This window comes from Mirounga leonina, unplaced genomic scaffold (assembly GCF_011800145.1).
Source record: "Mirounga leonina isolate KUSES-001 unplaced genomic scaffold, KU_Mleo_1.0 Mir_125, whole genome shotgun sequence".
In the NCBI taxonomy this organism is placed as follows: domain Eukaryota; kingdom Metazoa; phylum Chordata; class Mammalia; order Carnivora; family Phocidae; genus Mirounga; species Mirounga leonina.
Genome location: NW_023270305.1, coordinates 24,772,689 through 24,795,955, shown reverse-complemented (window position 1 = coordinate 24,795,955; position 23,267 = coordinate 24,772,689).

The window sequence follows — 23,267 nt, the reverse complement described above, 5'->3', positions numbered from 1 at the left end:
CAATCTCCAAACTTTCACAGGAGAGAGAAATAGGTTTCTATCTTATTTAAGTCACTGGTATGGAGGGAGAGGGGGAGGTAGGAGCAAGGGGACAGGAATTTCTATTATTCTCAGCTGAACCTAATCTTAACTGATATACAATTTTCTGCCTGAAAGTTGGGAGCTGCATGGCCCCGGCTCTGTGCAGGCTACTGGAGAGTTGTATCCTTGTTTAAAGTGGCAGAATATATGATTATACTCTCCCCTACTATACTTTAGGAGAGCATGTGTTGACTGAGGCTGCGGCATTCAGAGAAATGGCAAGAACAAAATCAGAATGTTGCAATCTGTGCTTCTTGATTATGAAAGAGGTAAGCTCAGCCTGGAGCTAACCAATCTGCAAGCTGAGATGGAAAGTTAGAAGCCCTATAATGGATGTTCTTTCTGCCTGCAATTTGGAGCCTTGCCGGACAGAAAAGCCAACTGCTTTTACATCCTAAACTGAAACAATAATAAACAGGCTTAAAGCTGTATCCTTAACAAGAGATCGCTGATGCTCTGGCATATAAAGGTGACATAAAGGTCCTAAAGCCCAATTGTTAGAGACCAGATTAACCGTTGCCTTCCCTCCCAAAGCCATTGTTTCATTCAGTCTCAAGACAGGCAACATTAAATTGAAAGAGAGAAGAGTACAGCACAGGGTCTAGGAGGTTAAAAAAACTAGTGTCTTCGGGGCACCTGGGTAGCTCAGTTGGTTAAGCGACTGCCTTCGGCTCAGGTCATGATCCTGGAGTCCCGGGATCGAGTCCCGCGTCGGGCTCCCTGCTCAGCGGTGGGTCTGCTTCTCCCTCTGACCCTCCCCCCTCTCATGTGCTCTCTCTCTCAAATAAATAAATAAAATCTTAAAAAAAAAAAAAAAAAAAACTTGTGTCTTCAACTTTAAAATTACGTCTAGCCAAGAACTTGGCTATGCATACTTGCACATGAAACTACCTGGAAATTTACTGTTAGCCTGAGAATTTTCTAGTCAAAGAAACCCTAAGCCTAGTCTATAAAAGCCTGTTGATGGTTTAACCCCTTGGAGCTACCCTGGCCCTCAAATTTGCACAGCAATCTTTGTAAACTATGGAGCCCCCAAGAAATGCATTCTCTTTAAAGATCTGCGATTTAACCTGGAAGATTCTAGTCAAGGACAGAGTCCGGGGTGACAGAGGACAAATGATAAGGGAGTTCTTCCCAGAAAGCAGAACCAGGAGCTCCAGATGATCTAGTCTAGAAGCCTATATTACCGCCATGGAAAATAATCTGCACCACTCCTCCCTATATAATTGCTATGGGCCAGTGTCTATGATGTGTCTCCCATTCTTCTCTCTTCCAGTTATCCTGTTTCTACTCCACCATTTTATATTGTGCTATTTGGTGGCAGGGAGCTTGTGTTTTCATTTATGGATTGCTAGACCATGACGAGCCACATCTGAGATCATGGAAGGGAATTTGTATCACCCAAAGATCCTAACTTTGAGGCTGGATGGGACTTGGGGCTCTCTACCTTGGGGATATACTCTACACAAGGGAAGAAGAATATGTACAGATACTGCACGGTCAAACAGGCAGACTATATCAGAGACTTCTGGTTGTTGCCCGATCTATTTTTTCTTTTTGTTCCATGATAATAGTGCCTCCAAGTTTTAGCTGGGCGCACAGACACCAAAATAAAGATGTGGTAGAAGTAGTGAAAAATTGTCTGATTCTGCATATACTTCGAAAATAGAGCCCAAAGGATTTGTTTAAGGAGGGGAAGTGGGATGACGAGAAAGAAAGGGGTCAAGGGTGATGCCAAGTGTGGCCTGAGAAACTAGAACAATAGAGCTGCCATTTCCTGAAACAGAAAAGACTGAACAAAGAGCATGTTAGCAGGATGAAGGCCTGTGAAGGCAGTTTTGAACTTACTAAGAAATCTATGCAGAGATGCAAGCAGGCATTGAGATACAGTTTGTAATTCAGAAGAAATGATAGGGCTGGAGATGAAAATTTTAAAATCATTGGCTCAGAGACTATTTAAAGTCCTAGGGTCTGGTGAGGTTACCAAGGCAATGGGTACATATGGAGATGAGAAGCCCAAAACCAAACCTTGGCGTCCTCCACTGCTTAGGGGTTAAAAGATGAGGAGGATCTAGGAAGGGGACAGTGAAAGGAAGAACGTGTCTTAAGAGGTGGAGAGTGATCAGCTCTATCAAATGCTGCTCAGGGTTTGACTCGATAGAGTCCTGAGGAGCATCTGTTAGATCCCTCCCCTGTTACTGCTATTGGAGAAAGTGTGGTAACCACCCAGCACCCTAACCCAGGGTGCAATGTTTGGTTGCACAGTGTACAAACTATACAACCACAGATGACAGCCTGAAACACCTCCGAGTTCCAGTCCTATGTCAGATTATTTCACCATGAACCAAGATACCTAGACCTGACACTAACATTGCAGAGAACATCAGCCAGAATACCTCATGGCATTCACACATAACCACCTATTAGAGTAATAAACATACACAACGTCCTACAATACCTTGATTTTCCTACCTCTGAGTCCTGTCTGGAAGATGGTCAAATATTAGGCACACCCCTCCATGCTTTAACTCAGTAATTAATGTGGGACTTTGGGGCATTGTGCTGAAACCCAAAAGGAAGATACTTGGGGGTTCTGATTAAAGGTGTTTCTTATGGCCTCAAAATTACTGTATCATTGTACTCCATACATTGAAATGACATCGCAATGTTTTCTTTTCAAAGTGACTCCAGCAAGTGTTGGACAAAGCAAACACTGGCAAAACAATGAGAATACAGAAGAAAATAGGTCCAGAAGAAAATACTCTATGAGGACATAACACATGACTTTGTCTGGCTAGTCCCCATAGACATTTTGAGTAAGAGGTGTGGACCTAAGGAGTGAGGGAGAGGAAGAGGGAAGGGAGAATTTGTCAGCAGTCTTCTATATGCAGTTTCAGACTTAACTGAAATGGAAATTTTAGAATTAAAAACCCCTTGAGCATCTTTGAGACAAGAGAAAGGACAATGAAAAACATTTAAATCATCTTTCCTTGCAAAACAAATCAAAGAGTTGAGATGTTTTTATGACACATAATGGAAAGTCAGGTTTCAACCCTGCAGAAGAATAAGTGATTTTAAATTTGAAAATAGAGATTGGGAATTAATAGTATCATTAACATTTAAAAAATGCTGTTCTGAGCACATGCACTAGAAAATTATAATAATGTGAAGCTCCCATATTTAATAGCTCACGGCTTCTATATACCCTGCTCTCAGAGCAAACACGTGGAATTGAAGAAAAGCCACATTTGCCCTTTGTTCACTAGTATATACACAAACAGTAGTTGTTTTCTGATAGCTCCTACCTATCTTCATGATAACTGTGGCCCTCCTGCAGTTTTCCTCCTATACTGCATCCTTCCCTGTCTTCTAAAAAACAGACCACAGCAGGACTCAAATATAGCATCTTTTAGTTACCCACATTTTTCCCTCTTAAAAACCTGACAAGACGGTGCAATCAATTTCAATCTGCTTACATTAATTTATTGAGTAATACCTTTGGTTCTCAGGGGTCATCATCCAATCTGTTAGCAAGTTGTTAATATTTAGATATAAGGGAAATATAAAATAAGATGTGAGCAAAACTCTCAAATCTCACAATACAAGTCAAATTAAAGAGAATGTATGAATATGCTACTTTCTTCTAATATTTGCATTTTTATCATGGGTAGAATCACTGGGGCAGGAGAGGGGAACTATGCCTACCTCATAATCTCACCTTACTGCATTTATTTTTGTCTCTTTGTAGCATTAAGGATAAGCCTGATCAAAAAGCAAAAAGGCCCAAATTTAATCATGGTTCTATCCCCCCAATGGCTGTGTGGCTTTGAGCAAGAATTTCTTGGAGCTTTGGTTTCCTCATTTATAACTCTATTCCAGACCCTCTCTTGAGTTCCAGATGCATAAATCCAATTGTTTCTCTGACATCTCCACCTCAACAATCTCAAAGCATCTCAATGTAACAAGAAACTAACTTGTGATTTTCCACCATGAACTTGGTTCTCTTCCATCGCTCATCATCCAACCACTTGAGCTAGCCAGAAATCTAAAACCCATGCCTCACATCGCTCTCTCCTCTTAGGCCCAATCTATTACCAAGTTTTGTTAAATTTATACCTTTCAGAAATGTTAAACTGATACCTTCATTTCTGCCCACCTCTCTCCATTTCCACCATAGAACCAACCCCATCCAAGCCACCCTCACTCTCCTCAGACTTCTGTGAGAGCTTCCTCACTGGTCTACCTCCATGTACTCTTGCTCCTCCAGTCATTTGCCCAACTAAATCAGTATTCTTTTTGAAATACAAATCTGATCATGTAACCTCCTCCAAAAAAAAAAAAAAAAAGTTTGAGTGACTGACACTAGCTATTTGGAAATCCAGCAACGTTCTCTGAACTCTTATTACACAGTCCTTCTTTCAGTTCCTTGAATGTGCCATGCTCTCCCACACCACAGGGCCTTTGCATATCAGTTCCTTGAATGTGCCATGCTCTCCCACACCACAGGGCCTTTGCACATGTTATTCCCCACTTGCCATACTGCCTGTCCTCCAGTCAACATTTAGTCTTCCATCAGACTTTATCTCAATTCTCACTCACTCAGAGAAGCTTTCTCTCACCTCCATATTAGGTCAATTCTTCTTACAATACATGTTCACAGTATCATTACAGTTGTAATTTTTCACTTATTTTGTGATTATTTGAATATTGCCAGCTTTCCCATTAGACTAGAAACTCCATAAGGGCAGAAACCAAATCTCACTTGTCTCTCATGGCATATGCACAATGAATATTTGTTGAACAATTGAATGGATCAGTGGATATAAATAAATTAATAAAGCAATAAAATTAAGTGCCTTCTGATCACTGAAACCCTACATGTCTATTATTTATTTCTCTGTGTATCAGATTGTGTTGCTAGCATAAATAAAGGGGTCTTGAAAATAATTCCTGATATACCCAAAATTCTTAATAAAAAAGCAAACCACCTATCAGGGCACTATAGGAAAGATTTATAGGAAGGAAATGTTTTGATGGAGAGATTGAAAACAGGGAAGAAAAAGTGGTTCAGACAAATACTGACAACAGGAACAGCCTAGATAGAAGATATTTGAGGTGGTAAGGGGCAAGGAGGGTGCGGCTATGGGGTAGACAAGAAGTATGACCTACGCAAGGAGAAAAACAGATAGGAAATTATGAAATAATAGAGCTGGGTCATTTATCACCATGAACAACCTCACCTAATGCAGGCTCTGGTTGAATAGGTGCCCTATAAAATAGTTTAGGTCTAAAAGTTGAAATTTTTTGCTTGGGACAGCAGTTTTACTACAGTGTTTTCATTTTTGGCAGCCTGAAGTGTATCAGAGCAATGATTGTCTCCTGCCAGCAGTGTGCTATTTTGTTGGCTGTGCTGGTGGCAAAACAGAGTGATTCTGGCTCTAAACGGGAGTTTCTTCATTACCTGCGTTAAACCCCTTACTGCGGGCTGTGTGAACAGATTCTGGGAAAGGGTGCTGTTAGAGGAGATTCAAGAGCTCCCAAGGGAATCTAACACACACACACACACACGCACACGCACACGCACACGCACATACATATACATACACATACACACACACAGATGTGGGCCTCTTAAGCACAGCACAGGTAATGCCTTCAGGACTTTCTCACAACTAAAACCAAGAGAAAAACATATGTCACCCATTTTAGAAATAAGTACCTTTTCTGGAAAACTCTGTCCCAATGCTACATCCACACAGCCAAAAATCTAAGGGACTCTATCATTGGCCCAAGCCTCTACCCAAGATTTATATCTCAAATCCTCCAAATATCTTAGGGGTTGGAATGGTTGTCACTCTCCCTCCTTGGTAACTAGTACAATCAGCCCAGTGATTTGTGCCCTTCCCATAAGTCTTAAGCCAACAATTGGGAGCAGCCCTTTCTCAAGGGAGTTCCCAGCCCAGCAGATAAATGAGCAGCTGCTCTCAGGGGCAGCACCTTGTCAGCGGTTCCCTCTGGCCTTCATGGCTCCTGGTGTCTCACTGAGAGGTGGAAACACAACCATTGGTGTTTCCGAGCCCTAGAAGTACCCTCTCTTAACAACTATGTTTTTTTTTTTAAAGATTTTATTTATTTATTTGACAGAGAGATAGAGAGAGAGCACAAGAAGGCAGAGAAGCAGGCAGAGGGAGAGGGAGAAGCAGGCTCCCCGCAGAGCAGGGAGCCCGAACAACTATGTCTTGCAAGGCACGACTCTTGAACAGAACTTGTTCAGGATGTCTTAGCGTTGGATTAGGAACTCTGGTCTCTGAAATACACCCAGTTCATACCCTTCAAGTCTTTGTTCTCTGAAGGAAGACGTGGATGTCTCCTGACTTTCCCTCAGCACCAGGTCATTTCCATATGCAAGGCAGCCTCTCCTAGCAGTTCAGAAAAGAACCCACAATTCTCTCCTGGTAAATTCATACATGGGTATTTTAAGGACTTTATCCCCAAATCCTTCCCATATACGCTCCCAATAAAACACTGAGACATGTTTGAGAATCGGAATCAGGAAAAACCCTAAATTTCCTGATATTGCCATTCAAACTCACCTCCCCAAATGTACAGGAGATTCCATTATTTTTTTTTTTTAAGGAACCATAGATTTAAGATAAAAACCATGCCTCCCCAACTACGTACCATGAAGGTCATGCTATCTCAGAAGAATGTTTGAGCAGAGGAAGTGGGAAAAATATAAATTACTTTTAGTATGCAAATGAATCTCTGGCAAGGTCTTATATTTAGTCTTCAGTACCTAATTTTTACCATGTGAAAAATCAAGAAAACATGGGCATCACATGGATCCTTGGAAAACAGAATTGTCTCTATCCTCAAGTGACCTATCACACCTTCCCAATATATTAGGAACAATATACTTGTTAGATTTAAGACAACTGTAAAAGTTACCCAATAAAAAAACTCAATTACAAAATAATGGGAACACTGACCATACAAAATAAACCAAAGGGAATTGGTATATATTCAGTAACTTGCAAGGTTAATTCTTAATCCAAATTTTATATCCAGTGCTAGTTTACACTGAGAGGAGAAGGAGCTATTTATATTATCATGAAAGCATAAACTGGACCATGAACACACAACAAAAAGAACGGAGGGAAGGAGGATGCTGCCTTAATCCAAAGCATCCCAACACAATGCTTAGAAGCAAGGCATTATCCCCATGATTTACCTTTCCATGCCCTCAGAAACCATCTTAAAATCTTCTAACTTCTGTGAAAATTCTTCTCCCAAAGTGGAAGTAATACACTTATTTTTTTTTTCTCTCAGGATACTACATTTATACCTCTTGACTACGTAAGGTGTATGTATGAACATCACACCCAGCTTAAGATACCATTCACACAATCATGGTTCCTTAAGCCTACATTCAGATATAAGAAATAAATAACTGCAGAGTTTTCTCACTTTTTTTCTAATAGCAAACAATCACATTGAAAAAGCCCTCAATCCTGTAACGTAGCAGCTGCCTGCACTCACTTTTGCTGTTCCTCTGTCCTTTCTTGAAAGCTGTATACATTCATTTTTCCACACATGCACTATAATATTTATGTTAACAACCATCAAACATAAGAAGGCCAACCTGGATTCATTACGGCATCAGCCTTACACAAGGATAGCAAATACCTGCCCAGCTACCCCTCTTAGTCCTGTGGCCCAACCTCAGGGGTGGTGCTCTGTCCTGCTGGGCTGGAATAATAAGGTGCAAGTATGGCCTTCATGGAAAAATAATGAGTGAATCCTGCTCCCCCCTTTTCTGGAAAAAATTAAAGGAAAATATTACCAGAAGAGGATAAAGAGCTTGAGGCTGCCTACATTTCAAGGTCATATTGACTCAATAGTCTGGCTAGATTTCTACCAGATTTACTCAAAAGCCCAAATTCATTTGATAGTATCACTTCATGTAGGTCTAAATATTTGGATTATGACTATTGAGGCATCCACTTTTTACAGTTTGGGAGTCACTGCAGATGGCCCCTTCTGGTTGGTTGTTGTTTGGGTTTTTTTTTTAACATCAAGAAACTATGTTCACCATACTGTGCATTACAAATCCCAGAACTTACTTGTCTTATAACTGGAAGTGGTAGCCTGGGACCACTTTCAGCCATTTCCCCCACGCCCTCCTCTGGCAACAACCAATCTATTCTCTGTTTAAAATATACTTGTTAGGGGTGCCTGGGTGGCTCAGTCATTAAGCGTCTGCCTTTGGCTCGGGTCATGATCCTGGGGTCCTGGGATCAAGCCCTGCATCGGGATCCCTGCTCCGCGGGAAGCCTGCTTCTCCCTCTCCCACTCCCCCTGCTTGTGTTCCCTCTCTCACTGTTTCTCTCTCTCTCAAATAAATAAATAAAATCTTTAAAAAATAAAAAAGTAAGTAAATAAAATAAAATACACTTGTTATATTCTTTTACTTTGAATGTTTCTGTAGCCTCAAATTCAAAGTGTATCTCTTATAAAAAACATACAAGTTAATTTTGTTTTTTGATCCAACCAACTTTTATCTTCTAGTCTATTTAGTCCATTTACATTTGATATAATTACCAGACCTTGGGGTTTAAATCTACCATTTACTTTTTTTGGTCACAACTACTCTATTTCTTCTTTCTCACCTTCTTGCTTTGTTCTGGATTAAGTAGTACTTTATTATTCCACTTTCCCTTCTATTAGCTTCCCAGCTATGCAATACATTCTTTTACTATTCTTGTAATAGTAACCAGAGAAATTACAAATGCAACCCTGTTTTATTAAAATCTAATTTAAATTTGTGGTTTTATCAGTTGCTGAACAGTGCTAGGATCTTTGAACATATTAATTCCATTTTCCCCTTCTGTCTTTTGTACTATTGTTGCCATGTAACCCTGTATATATTCTAAACCTCTACAAGTCCTCATTGTCATGGTAGCACTCTGATGTGCATACATGCATTTGTGCATGCACATTCATGCACGCACACACACACACTCAGTTTTTCTAGTTTTTTTTTTCAATGTGAGAGTTGGTCAGTAACAAGCTATTTCTGCCATTGTTAAACATGGAAATCCACATAACTCTATTTTATTTTTTGAAGATTTTATTATTTATTTATTTATTCATTTTGAGAGAGAGAGAGCACAGCAGCAGAGGGGGAGGGAGAGGGACAAGCAGACTCCTCGATGAGCATGGAGCCTGACGCTGAGCTCCATGTCACGACCCTGAAATCATAACCGGAGCTGAAACCAAGAGTCAGATGCTGAACTGACTGAGCCGCCCTGGCGCCCCCCAAATAACTCTATTTTAAATGGGATTACTAAGCCCTGATTTGTTCACTAATGTTTCTAAAGATCACCTTTGCTATATTTTTATGGTATGGTAATATATTTTTATATTTTCATCAACAGTTAACTTTAAGCTTCCTTTATTTAATTTAGGAGTTGGAAAACTAGTCTGTGGATCAGGTCAGGCCTGTCACTTGTTTTTGTAAATAAAGTTTTATTGGAAAACAACAGCCACAACCATTTACGTATTGCTTATGGCCTTGCATGCTATAGACACCATATGGCATTCAAAGCCAAAAATACTTACTATCTGACTCTTTACAGAAAAAGTATGCTAACCCCTGATTTAATTACCATTTTAAAAATCAAGATTTTATCCGTTCCTATTTCTCTGCTCTCCTTACCTCCACTATCTGTATTCCAACCTATTCTGGATATCACTGATAGATTAAGATTTCAAAACTCAGTTCTCATCATATCACTCTCAGCTCAAAATGTTAGTATTCTGTCTTATATAAGTTATTTGTATGTACTTACTTTATTCTCTTACTAAAATATGCGTAGTATTCCTTCTTTGGAAGCAGATTTTTCCTTTGTATTCTAAAATTCCTTTTTACTACACTACACATGATAGGTAATCAATATTTACTCATTTAATTAAATAAGTTTATTGTTAGAAAAATTTAAATGTTCTTTTCTCCTCTGCAGTCTGAACATTAGTAGTTAGGCATCTGAACTGATACATATTATTTCCAAATCATTTAACTGCAATTTCACTTGAAAATAATTCACCACCACCTCTACTGTGCTGTTCCCTTCTCTGCCATGCATCATCCCCTAAGGAACCCAATTTTATCTTTCCATCCCAGCCTCTGTTCTCACTGGCCAATTCAATTTTGAGCCCTCCTAATTAGTTAAACATTCTACCTTCCAGCCACGTCCTTCTCAGTGTGTATGAGATGTATTTTGTCTTGATTTCTGTCTTGTCCTTTTGTCCAGAAGTCATGGCTTATTAGATAAAATCCTGCTCTGTGAAACTGTATTTATAAACTCACTTCCCCACTCTCCTTTTGATTCTAAAGCCATAGCGTTTAACTAGAAGGATAAACAAATATAAAACCTGGGTAACCTTTACCCTTCTCTTCTATTTTCCTGCAGAGAGACTTAAATCTCTGTAGAAAATTATAGATGACTCATACCAAGTGACTCAGCAGATGTAGAGAAGTTTTGGGGGGGCAGGACAAGCTACAAGGCTACAATACACATCAAATATTAGTCTGAAACCTAAGTTGGAAACCAACTCTTTCTATACCCCTTTGTTTATCACTGAGATACATTTAACTCAGAATTTTGCATAGATTGTTCTTTAGAACACGGGTATTCCTTAAATGTTCATTGGACGGGCGCCTGGGTGGCTCAGTTGGTTAAGCGACTGCCTTTGGCTCGGGTCATGATCCCGGGGTCCTGGGATCGAGCCCCACATCGGGCTCCCTGCTCGGCAGGAAGCCTGCTTCTCCCTCTCCCACTCCCCCTGCTTGTGTTCCCTCTCTCGCTGTGTCTCTCTCTGTCAAATAAATAAATAAAATCTTAAAAAAAAAATGTTCATTGGACTTGTGGAAAAAAAAATGACTTTCTTAGGTATACTTTGGGAGTTATAAGTTAAATAGGTTTTTCTACTGCAAACGACTCAGAGCTTTCACTGTTCTAATGGGCATCCTAGATCTCTGAGGGAGAGGTACATAGCAAGTAACATTCCAAACTCATTTCACCTCATTTTTGGAGATCAGCTGTTATATTCTTGGTAACTACCAGTGTTCCCACTGAAAACAATTTGGTAAATGCTCATAGAACTCCGAACTACAGATTGGTTGGGAAGGGAAAAAAATCTTTTTCAAGCTAGGACACTAAAGAAGATTTTTAACACTGAGGAGGACTTCTGTTGAATTATATTCCTCTCATTATCGAACTGTTATTCCTCTCTACTGAAATACTGCTTCATTGTCAACTGAAACTCATAGTTCCCATGAAAGCTTAATTTCTCACAGCACAGTATTCCAAGAAATGCCTAACCTATCTACCTCTGAGCTTCCCTGGGGAGCTGTGAATAGCAACATATCTCCTGATGGTGCCTAATTTGAATCGGATAATGCTAAAGTTACCCAGCCAAAGAAACTACAGAAAATCCTAATTTGGAGTCTTTATACTTCTATATATTTTTCTTTCATTTTATCTTGCTTGTTTGATTTTAAATTGCTTTAAATGATACTCAGGGTCAAAAAGGAAAGTAAATTACAATTAGACAATTACATTTGTCTTTCCCAACCCTTCTCATCTCTTTCTTTCCTTAAAAGAAAATAGCTCTGACTGGTTTGTTATGTGATTATTAAATCAGTTCGGTAGGAGCTCCTGAGTGGCTCAAGGGGTTAAGCGTCTGACTCTTGATTTGGGCTCAGGGCATGATCTCAGGGGTGAGAACAAGCTCCAAGATGTTCAGTGTGGAGCCTGCTTAAGATTCTCTCTCTTGTCCTCTGCCCTCTCCCCACTCTCTCTCTTCCTTTCTAAAAACAAAAACAAACAAACAAAAACAAAACAAAACAAAAAGTTGGGTATTGGTTTATCACTTGGACCACCTTGTTGTGGAAGCAATTTTTTTCAAAAGTATTTCTCATCTCTAACACACTGATAGAGAAGTACATGATTAGTTTATGAACAGATGCACACTGCAGCTTCCTTCAATAATGTAACCATAAAAAACATACTTAAGAAGCGATCATGTCAGTTCAGGAGCAGTTATGAGGCCACTCGTGATGATCAGAGCAGCCTGGTGGCATCCTGGTAAGAAATGGATGACGGAGAGAAGTTACTAAGCTATCTCATGTTCAGCTGAATTTTTTTAAAAATCCACTTCCAAGCCTGTTATTTTACTACTGGTTTTAAAAATGAAACACTCTTGTAAAGGAACTGCCCACTTGCAGAACTAGTAAGATATAAAATTGTATTCACGTGCATTTCTCCTATCTCTTCTCCTCTCCCAATTTGTACCCCTTTCAACAGGGGATGAAAAGGGAAACCTGAATATGGTTATTCAGGCATAATTTGACCACTTGATTCCTGATGTCCCACTTATCTCACTCTTAGGAATTTATTCTAGAAAAACAGTTTAACAACAACAACAACAAAAAAGTACTATGTACATCAAGAAATTGTTGTAACATTTATAGCAGAAAACCAAAAAAAGGGATATACTCTAAATATTTAATAATAGGGAAATGTTAAATAATTTATCTACAACATGAAATTAGATAGCAATATTGATATAGAAATATTGTATATATTAATAAAAACAGTATATATATTAATAGAAATATTGTATATATTAAATGAAAAGGCAAAAATATATAATTTTTAAACTCTAAAAGAAACATTTACATATATGGATATACATGTAAACACAAATCAATGCACTCAGTAATTCTTACCTTATACAAAAGTATATCATTTTAGGTGATAGGGGTTTATTGCTCTTCTTTGCAAGGGTGTGTGTAGCATCTCAACATCCCTATATTTCCTTTGAGACCTAGTTAAGATTCCATTTATCAAATGAAAATACAGTACACCATTAAATTTGAATTTCAGATTTTAAAAAACAACTAATTTTTTAATGTTAGAATAAAATATAATTCAGTATAATAGTTTAAATTTTTAGTATAATATGCATGTAATTTAGGGATCTACTATACCAAAAAATTTTTTTGTTTTTTATCTGAAATTCAAATTTAATTGGATATCCTCATTTTATCGGGCAATACTACTCTTATTTCTTCCAAGATAACAAGTCTAATTGAGAACTGGAAGAAAAGGTTAGTATTTGGAAAGAAAAGATCACTTAAACTCCAGTGACTCATCTTCTCATTTATGTCCCGATAGAGGTACTCATATGGGGTAGAGTTTCACACCACGCTTCTGCAATGACCCATCATCCTGGGATGCCTTGGACTTAAGCATTGATCCCTAGTGTGGCCAGAAATGGTTCAACCTACAAACATGGCACAAACCCCAGAAATTTCATGCAGATATAAAGGTTTGAACTGCTTTTCAAAGGTGGGGAGTAAACAAGCACTTAGACTTTCTAGACTCATCTCCATGATAAAAATTCAAATGAAGAAAATAAAATATAAAATGCTTCCATCATATCAATCTTAAAAATCAGTATATATATGCAAATGAGGTTTTTATTGCAATACTATTAGCAGCTTGCTACAGGAGGAAGATTAATTTGTGAAAATAGGATTATAGGAACCACAACAGAATTTAATATAAATATTGGTAGCCCTTCAAATTTTCAATATTTTCCTTTACTAACCCCACTACTGGTCTGATTATCAGAATCTTTAATGAAAGAGTATCATAAAAATCTCCTCAAAAGTACAGAAGACAACTTACAGAGTACTCAGTATAATGCCTTGTTTCACAAATAAAATGGAGGTACCAACAGGTTAAATGAGCTGTTCAAGGTCACATCTACTTCCTGACTTCCCTTTAGGAAGAACAATTGAAATTTTTTCCATTTTTTTCACCAAGGCCAAAAGGTGACTGAGGACCAACCAACGACAGCAGCAGGCTGATTTACTTAGCCTAGGTTTATGGTAAGCAAAAAGCAAAAGACTAGGGCAACATAGGTAATTCTTGACATTTTGCTTTCAACACAACTCAAAGACGAATTCAAAGATTATGACTAATAAATATGTATAGATTTCATCTAAGAATATAAAGACAATTTGATGAGGAATTACAATCATTTCTACTTTTCAAGTCCAAACTTTGCTGTGACATCCTTCAATTTTGCAGTGAGATGAGTGTGTGTTGATGGGTGCAGAGGGGTGTGGGTTTTCACAGAAGTAACCCACCCATAATCAAAACAAACCATATCCATTCTTTGCTTCCACAGACAAGAGATCTAAACATCTCTCTTGGAGAAACTGGAAGCTTAAAATTGTGGAGAATGACAATATGTCATTTTGTGTCTTTTGTAACAGCTTGACTATACATAAAAAGCTAGGCTAAAACCAAGAACCCAAAGTAATAAAGCTTGTGCACAAAATGGTAATCCATTGTGAGATAAGGTGGGAAAGTAATGTTTCCATAACAATTTTAAAAGAGTTTTCGTTGCCTTTGCTAACAAGGCACTAGTTTCTTTTGCTGCCCTAAAATGTTATAGAACAAAATATAATTGCTTTTCCTTCATCCAAGATGAAGCTCCTTGATGTAAAAGCAAGAGAAACGGACTCATAAAACACTTGCATTTTATTTAGTTATCTTAGTCTCTTCTTTTCAAGGGAAGGGTGGCATCTTGTGGCACAAACATGACTTACTTCAATAAGCTTACTTTCCGTCTGAGCAAAACAGTTTGGAAAACGACATCTGGTTCAGAGCAATTATGCATATTTTTAACTATCTTTTCCCTCCAGGACCAGCCCTTCTCCTGCCTTATTGTGCTTGTAGTTGCTTTCAGAAGACAGAGAGCAGTGGGTGGAAGGTGCTTGGCTTATTGGACACAATCTGACAGCCAAGCCACCAGAACAAGATGCTTTCCACACAGCTTCACTCCCCTCTTCCCCTGGAGCGGAGACCCTGATTTTCTGATTTCTTGAGATTTTTCTCTCCTTGCTTACTTAGCCTCAATGATTAACCCTTCCTATAATTACAGTCTCAGGCAGTTTGCTTCTAAAAGCACTTGGCCTATTTCTGGGATAGAAAACAGTAGCTGTGGGTTTTTGGTAATTCAGTGTTATAGTTTTAATCACAGTGCAGGGAAGGAGGAAAGAAAGACCTGTACGCTTGAGGCCATGAAAGAGAGAAGCAAAAGTGTTCCCAAAATGTCAGTTTCATACTAAAGGAAGGCAAGAACTCTGACACTATCATGACTTCCATGGGAGTTAACTTAAAGTGTACACTTTCGGGGCGCCTGGGTGGCTCAGTCGGTTAAGCGACTGCCTTCAGCTCCGGTCATGGTCCCAGGGTCCTGGGATTAAGCCCCGCATCGGGCTCCCTGATCAGTGGGGAGCCTGCTTCTCCCTCTCCCACTCCCCCTGCTTGTGTTCCCTCTCTCGCTGTGCCTCTACCTCTCTCTGTCAAATAAATAAATAAAATCTTTAAAAAAATAAAGTGTACACTTTCGGCTTTTCAGAAGATCTAATCTGGGGAGAGCGGTGTTTGCTTTTACTTCTCAGTGATGAATAGGACTCAGGTCCTAACTGTGTTTCCTCCACACGCTGAAATCACACCACCAGGTATGGCAGACACACGTATGCGCGACACAATGATTCATCCATTTAACCGCTTTGCAACTCGTGCTATCACAACCAAAGAGCATCAAAGTGTTGCAAAGATGTTTTAAACCATGTTTATTAGTGCTCCCTATGCTCCTTTATAAAAATAACACGAGAGCATAAACTATTTCACAAGCAGAGGATTTCAATATGCTGTATGTGCAGACATTTTCCCATGAAATTTAATGACAACATAGTGTTGTCTATGTGGATATATTTTTTAACACCACACCCCCCACCAACAATTGTTAAGCACTTAGGTAGTTCTCCTTCTAAATAATACTGTGTAAATCTTTGTGCACATTTCTGATTAGTTTCTTAGGAAAAACTTCCTCAAAAGTAAAATTTCTGAGTAAAATAATATGTATATTTCAAGAGTCTTAAAATATATTGCCAAATTGACAATAGAAAAAAATTGTACTATTTTACATTCCTTGAGCTACATTTTCACGCAGTAATTTGAGTTTTATCACTTCTTTAAACCTTGCCATTTTGATAGGTGAAAACTAATGTCTCATTGTTAAAAGATGAATGTGTTCTGGTGAACAAAATATTTACATATTTTTACTTCTTCAAGCCCTTTGTTCATTTTTCTATTAAATTGTTTATCTTTTTATATTACTTGGAATAGTCTTTTTACGTGTTAAGAAAATCAACCCTTAAGCACCTAAATAAAAAATACTGTTCTCAGCTTTTCAATTTCACCTTAATTCCATTTATGGTATTTTTCTTTGGATTCTGGTTCAGCATGTTTATATATCTTCTGTCTGCCAGTAGTCTCTTTTCTTCTTTTTCTAGCACATGTTAAGTTGCCTAAGATTTGGAGCCTTTATTCCTACCAGAAATTGACTTTCTTCCTCAGTCAATCTAGTATTTGTAACAGGTTGTATCTCATGTCTGAGAAGAATGGATTGATTATTCAATAAATGGAGACCAGACAATTGAAAATCCAAAAGGAAATAAAACTTAGATTCTTACTACAGACCTTACACATACATACAAGCATGTGCAATTTCCAGAAGAGTTCAAGATCTAAAGATAAAATAAATAATAAATGAAAATAAAATAAATAATAAAGTAACTAGAAATAGGAATGAAAAAAAATAAAGGCTTCAAAACTCAGAAAAGAATCTTGTACTCAAGTCCAGCAGAGTAGCCGAGACAATGGGGGCTTGAAAAAACAGGCATATGGATGATATCCACACGGATTGGAAAGCCCAAGGGCCTGGCCAAGTATATTGCTCTGCCTAAAGGAACCTTCCCACATCCACGAAGGTTTAGGAGAAGAACCCCAATGATGACTGACCACAAGTTTCTCATCTCTGGGAAGGTGGTGTGAGAGAGGCATATAATTGCATTTAAAGAATATAAGGGAATGGGGCAGTTCTTACACACTTGAGTGGGGTCACAGACTCATAACTGATAGATGATAGATTGATAGATAGAAGATCAAAATTCAGATTTGATATATTTTAAAACTCCTAAAAAAACAACAAAAATACAGTAAAAATGGGTGAAGTATATGAAAAGAAAATTCACAGGAAAAATATGCAAATTGGGAATATACATATGAAAAGATCTCTCATTCATTAGTAATCAGGGAAATGCAAAATCAAACAACAATTAGACATCCTTTTTTTTTTTAATCCATAAAACTGGCAACATCAATAACACTGATAATATACAATCTTGGGAAAACTGGCAAAAACTCTCATATGAGTATAAATTGGTGCAGTCCTTTTGGAAAGAAGTTTGGTAGTACCTCCTCATGTTTTATTTTTTTTTTTTTTTAAGATTTTATTTATTTGACAGAGAGAGAGACAGCAAGAGAGGGAACACAAGCAGGGGGAGTGGGAGGGGCAGAAGCAGGCTTCTCACTGAGCAGGGAACCCGATGAGGGGGTGACCTGAGCCGAAGGCAGACGCTTAACGACTGAGCCACCCAGGCGCCCCCTCCTCATGTTTTAAATGTATAAACTTTTTGACTCAGAAATCCACAGGTGCCTTCCCTAGAAAAATACTTGAAACCATGCACAAAAGTGGTACAAAAATTTTTTTCAGCATTATTTTTCTATTTTTCAATTTTACAAGAAAGATTTCAATTAATATCTTTTTTTTCTTTTTTTTTAGTAGGAAGGGAAAAATGAAGGGGGGGAAATCGGAGGGGGAGACAAACTATGAGAGACTATGGACTCTGAGAAACAAACTGAGGGTTCTAGAGGGGAGGGGTTTGGGGGGATGTGTTAGCCTGGCGATGGGTATTAAAGAGGGCACGTACTGAATGGAGCACTGGGTGTTATACGCAAACAATGAATCATGGAACACTACATCAAAAACTGATGATATAATGTATGGTGATTAACATAACATAATAAAAAAAAAGAAGAAAAAATACAGTTAATGTCTTTTACATGATTTTTATATATTTCTATATACTAGAAGTGAATTTGCTGTGTCTAAGAGTATACACATTTAAATTTTTATATCAGTGAAATAATGTCCCACTAAAATGGTCTTACTAATGGGCTCTCCACCAACAGGGTTTGAGAATGCTTATTTCCCTGTTCTCTTGCCAACATCAGGTATTGTCAACTTTTACCTAACAGTGAGTGAGAGGATAATATCTCAGTTAAACAATTTGCCTTTCACTAGTTATTAGAGAGGTTTTCCATTTTTATGTGGTTAAACTTGTTTAGAGTCTCTTTTATAGCTTCTGAGTTTTAGAATTTTTTCCCATTGCTATTTATTTTTTTACCTTTTTAAAAATTGTAGTAAACTACACATAGAAAAATTTGCTATCTTCACCATTTTTAAGTGTACAGTTCAGCATTATTAAGTACATCCACACTTACATGCATCCAATCACCAAAACTCATCATCTTGCAAAATGAAAATTTTGTACCTATCAACCAACACTCCCATTCACCTTTTCCCCCAGCCTGTAGTAACCATCATTCTGCTTTCTCTCTCCACGAATATGATGACTCTGGGTTCCTCATATAAGTGGAATCATATAGCATTTGTCATTTTGTGACTGGCTTATTTCAATGCAATTTATTTTTAATATTGAAAAACTGGAAACAAAAAAAACTACTAAAAAACAAAATAGTTAAACTATAATATATCCATACTTTTTATAACATGCAATTATTTGTTTGTTTTATAAAACAGGTGTAGATGTACTGGCCAGGCAAGAGGTAATTATGACTTGGACAAAGATCACCATCTTGGGGGCAGGTGGTAAAAACTGGCCAGATTCTGGATATATTCTGAAGTTAGTGCCAACAGTATTTACAATTGGATTGGATACGGGATTTGGAAGAAAGATGACACTAGTGTTTCTGGCCTGTGGAAAGGGAAGATTGGAGATAATATTTCCTGAGATTGGGAAGATGACTGGAGGAACAGGTTGGGATGGGCAGGAATCAAGATTTGATGGTGTTAAATCTAAGATGTATAATTGACATCTGCAGTTGCATATGCAAATTGTAGAATCATTTAAGAGCATTTATTTTAATTCACTGTCTCATGCCTTGAGATTAGAGCAATTTTTTAAAAGGATTCAGTAACTTCAACTGGCTGGCTTTTAAATGTTTTTTTTTTTTAACATTAAAAAAATGAGTACCATATGCAAATACAATCTTTTAGCCAAATTTGCATTTTAATATGGTGGCCTATTATACAATACTGCCACCTGTGTAAAATGAGTCAAACATGGCTTAATAGGACTTGGATATAATTTATAACATAAAATAGAATTATCACATTTGGTGATTATCAAAACTGCAAGCTGAATAAAATGAGAAGTTCCATCTGTTACTACCTACCTTTCACCCCTACATGAAGGAAATATAAAAGGGAAGAGTTATAGGAGTTTCTCCAAGTGGTTGTATAGAATGAAAGTTCCCATTTGGCAAGGACTGTGTGTTATTCATTTTTGTATCACCCACAGTGGCTTGTGTGGAGTAGGCGTCCAATTAACATTAGTGGAATTTAATCAAAGTCTATTGAGCTGTAAAGAAAAATGTCACAGTCATTACCCAATACATTTGCACGAGCATTTATTATGGAACATTAAAAAAAAAAAGCTTAACTTCTGGTAACTTCAATTATCTACAACACAGATAGTAACTAAGAAAATAAGTGAAAAAGGATTAACTACCAGAAAAACACTTGTACTCTGCTATTTGAGAGAAGCTGGTTGTCACCTATGGCCAGAAAAGGGCCAAGAACTATAAGTAAATTAAAATTCATTAATAACTTAAGAGAGTAGATTGGAAGCAGCATATACAGGAGGGTGTCTAGCTTATCTTAAGAGTCTATATAAGACTTACTCTAAGCACTGACACTCAGATTCAATCCTAAAGTCTCCTAACCCTGAAGCAAACAAACTCAATGGAAGATGTGCTCAAAATCTGGTCAGAGGATCAACTCACCTCTACTCTTGAGCCCACCACTATCTGAAAATTGATTAACTTCATAATATTATCAATTATCTCTCTTTCATCGTCATCCGCTCCCTTTCACATGAGCTCTTTTTTCTCAGCATAGAAATCTTTTTCATCTTTATGTCATCTTTTGCTCCCATGACTCTTCTAACTATTGCCCTACTTCTTTCCTCTACAACCTTTTCATAAAACATGCTACATTTGCTCTCTCTGCTCCCTCAGCTCCCATCCATTCTTCTTGCCACCTCACAAGTAATTACACTTGCCCAGGTAGCCAATGATCTCTTGCCTGCCAAATTCATTTAATATTTTTTTAAAAGATTTTATTTATTTACTTGACAGAGAGAGAGACAGCGAGAGAGGGAACACAAGCTGGGGGAGTGGGAGAGGGAGAAGCAGGCTTCCCGCGGAGCAGGGAGCCCAATGCTGGGCTTGATCCCAGGACCCTGGGATCATGACCTGAGCTGAAGGCAGACACTTAATGACTGAGCCACCCAGGTGCCCCTCATTTAACATTTTGGCACATCTTACTTGACCACTTTTTCTCCTTTCTTGGCTTCTCAAATATTTCAATGACTGCCCATTTTACTATAAAAATTCATACTAACAGCATTTTGTGTGAGAATTTACCTAGTTTGAAATCTGTTTTTATTTCAGAACAAATGCCTAAAGGGAAATAGATTAGGACATATCACAGAGAAGTCCCAAAAAAAGCTCATCATATTTAATCAGATAATCAACTGATAAATACAACTTAAGAATCATGTGGCAGAATTAATAGCCTCACAAGAGACTTTACTCCTGAGCTAAGGTCATAAACAAGAGCAAACCAACATTCCTGATCCCTGTAGACAGGGAGTTCTCAAGGAAAAAAAGGAATAGCAGACTAGGTAATTTGAACTAATCCTCTCACTGAGGTCAACCAAGAAAGCTGCACCAATAAAATAAAATACCTTAAAAAATTATGTAGTTTTGCTAGTCCAAGACTAGACAAGAACTGAGAAAGGTAAGCCCAACCACTCAAAGGTGCACTTTTTCCAAAGGCACTTGCCTGTGATGGAAAAGAAACTATGAAGATCATTTGCATTTTGGAGTCGTCTTGAGGCAAAAGAGACAGAAATCAAAGCCTGGACACTGCCAAGGGGTGGGACTCTGATAAATTAATTTCCACTTTCAACTAAATGTGAAAAACATGCCCTTAGGATAGATGTGAACTAAAAATAAATCAGCCTGAGCAGGGATTTGTAATCTAGTCTCTAATCAGCAGGATGTCCAGGAATCTCAAACTTTGCATCAAGATTAAGAGGTCCCAGAATGGCAGCACTCCAAAACACCTAGCTGAACCAAGTGAAAGTCCCCTCTGGGAGAAGACACCATCAGCCTAGGCATCAAAATATTTCCCTAAATATCTTTTAAAAACAATGTGCAGCACAGACTTAAAGATAAGCAAGCACACAAGGAAATAAACACCCTAAGCAAAAAAACAGTATAAATAATAAGTAACAGAAATGACTCACATACATAGTTTACCCTTGAACAACACGGGTTGGGGGCACCACCCCCATGCAGCAAAAATCCATGTATAACTTCTGACTCCTCAATAACTTAATTACTAATAGCCTACTGTTGACCAAAATCCTTACCAAGAACATAAACAGTCATAAAGTAAGCTAAAGAAAATATTGTTTAAAAAAGCATAAGGAAGAGAAAAGACATTTACAGCACTGTATCAAAAAAAAAAAAAAATCCACATGTAAGTGGACCAACACAGTTCAAACCCATATTGTTCTAAGGGTCAACTGTATATGATGTATTGAAATTATCAGGCACACTACTAAAAAAGCAAAACAACAAAAACAAAAACTGTGTTTATTATGTTAAAAGAAATAAGGCCAAGACTGAAATTTTAGGTTGAAACTGAAAACTATAAAAATAACAGATAATAAGAAAAACAAGTAAAAGTCTAGAACTGAAAAATATAATTCTTAAAATTGAGAATTCAGCAGATGGTCTGAATAATACATTGCACACAGAAAATTAGTCAACTAAAAGACTGTAAGTTCAACTGAAAGGTCAAAAGGAAATAGAATATAGTACAAAAAACTCAGAAAAGAAAAAAAAGGTACCTGGAGGATATGTTGAGAAAGTATAATAAATGTTTTGTTGGCATTCCCAAAGAAGAGGAGAAAGAGGATGTGTCAGAGGCAATAGCTATCTAAAAAAGAGAGTGGCTGAAAATAGTTTCACAGTGATGAAAGACATTCATCTACAGACTGAAGAAGACAAATAAATCCCAAGCAGGATACATAAAAAGAAATCTACACCTAGACACATCATATCAAAAAGGCAGAAAACAAAGACTATGAGAAAATCTTAAAAGCAGCCAGAGTAAAAAGAGCTTCAAAAGTTAGAATTATAACTGACTTCACAATAGCAACAATAGAAGCCAGGAAACAATGGAAATCTTCAATGTTGTGGGTGTGGAATTCCATATCCAGGGAAAATATCTTTCAAAAATGAAGACAAAATACTAACATTTTCAAATTAGGAAAAAATACTAAGTCATCACCAGAAGACCCATGTTAAAGGAAATTCTAAAAAGCATACTTCATGCAAAAGAAAAATGATCTGAGATGGAATCTGAAATGCAGCAAAGGACAAAGGATGAATAAGGTGGTAAAAATATGGGGTAAATATGAAAGAATATTAGCTGTATCAAATAAAAATAATGTCTTGTGACTTTTAAAGTGTTAATAACAAAATTACCTGGAAACAATAGCATATTGGGAGGGTGATTGATGGAATTAAAAAACTCGGGGTGCCTGGGTGGCTCAGTCATTAAGCGTTGGACTTCGGCTTGGGTCATGGTCCCAGGGCCCCGGGATCGAGCCCCGCATCAGGCTCCCTGCTCAGCCAGGAGCCTGCTTCTACCTCTCCCACTCCCCTCTGTTTGTGTTCCCTCTCTTGCTATATGTCTCTCTGTCAAATAAATAAATAAAATCTTAAAAAAAAAAAAAACAAAACTCTTAAGGTTCTTGGATTACCTGGGAAAAGGGTAAAAATCTTGATGAACTTAAACTTTCACAATTATTAATT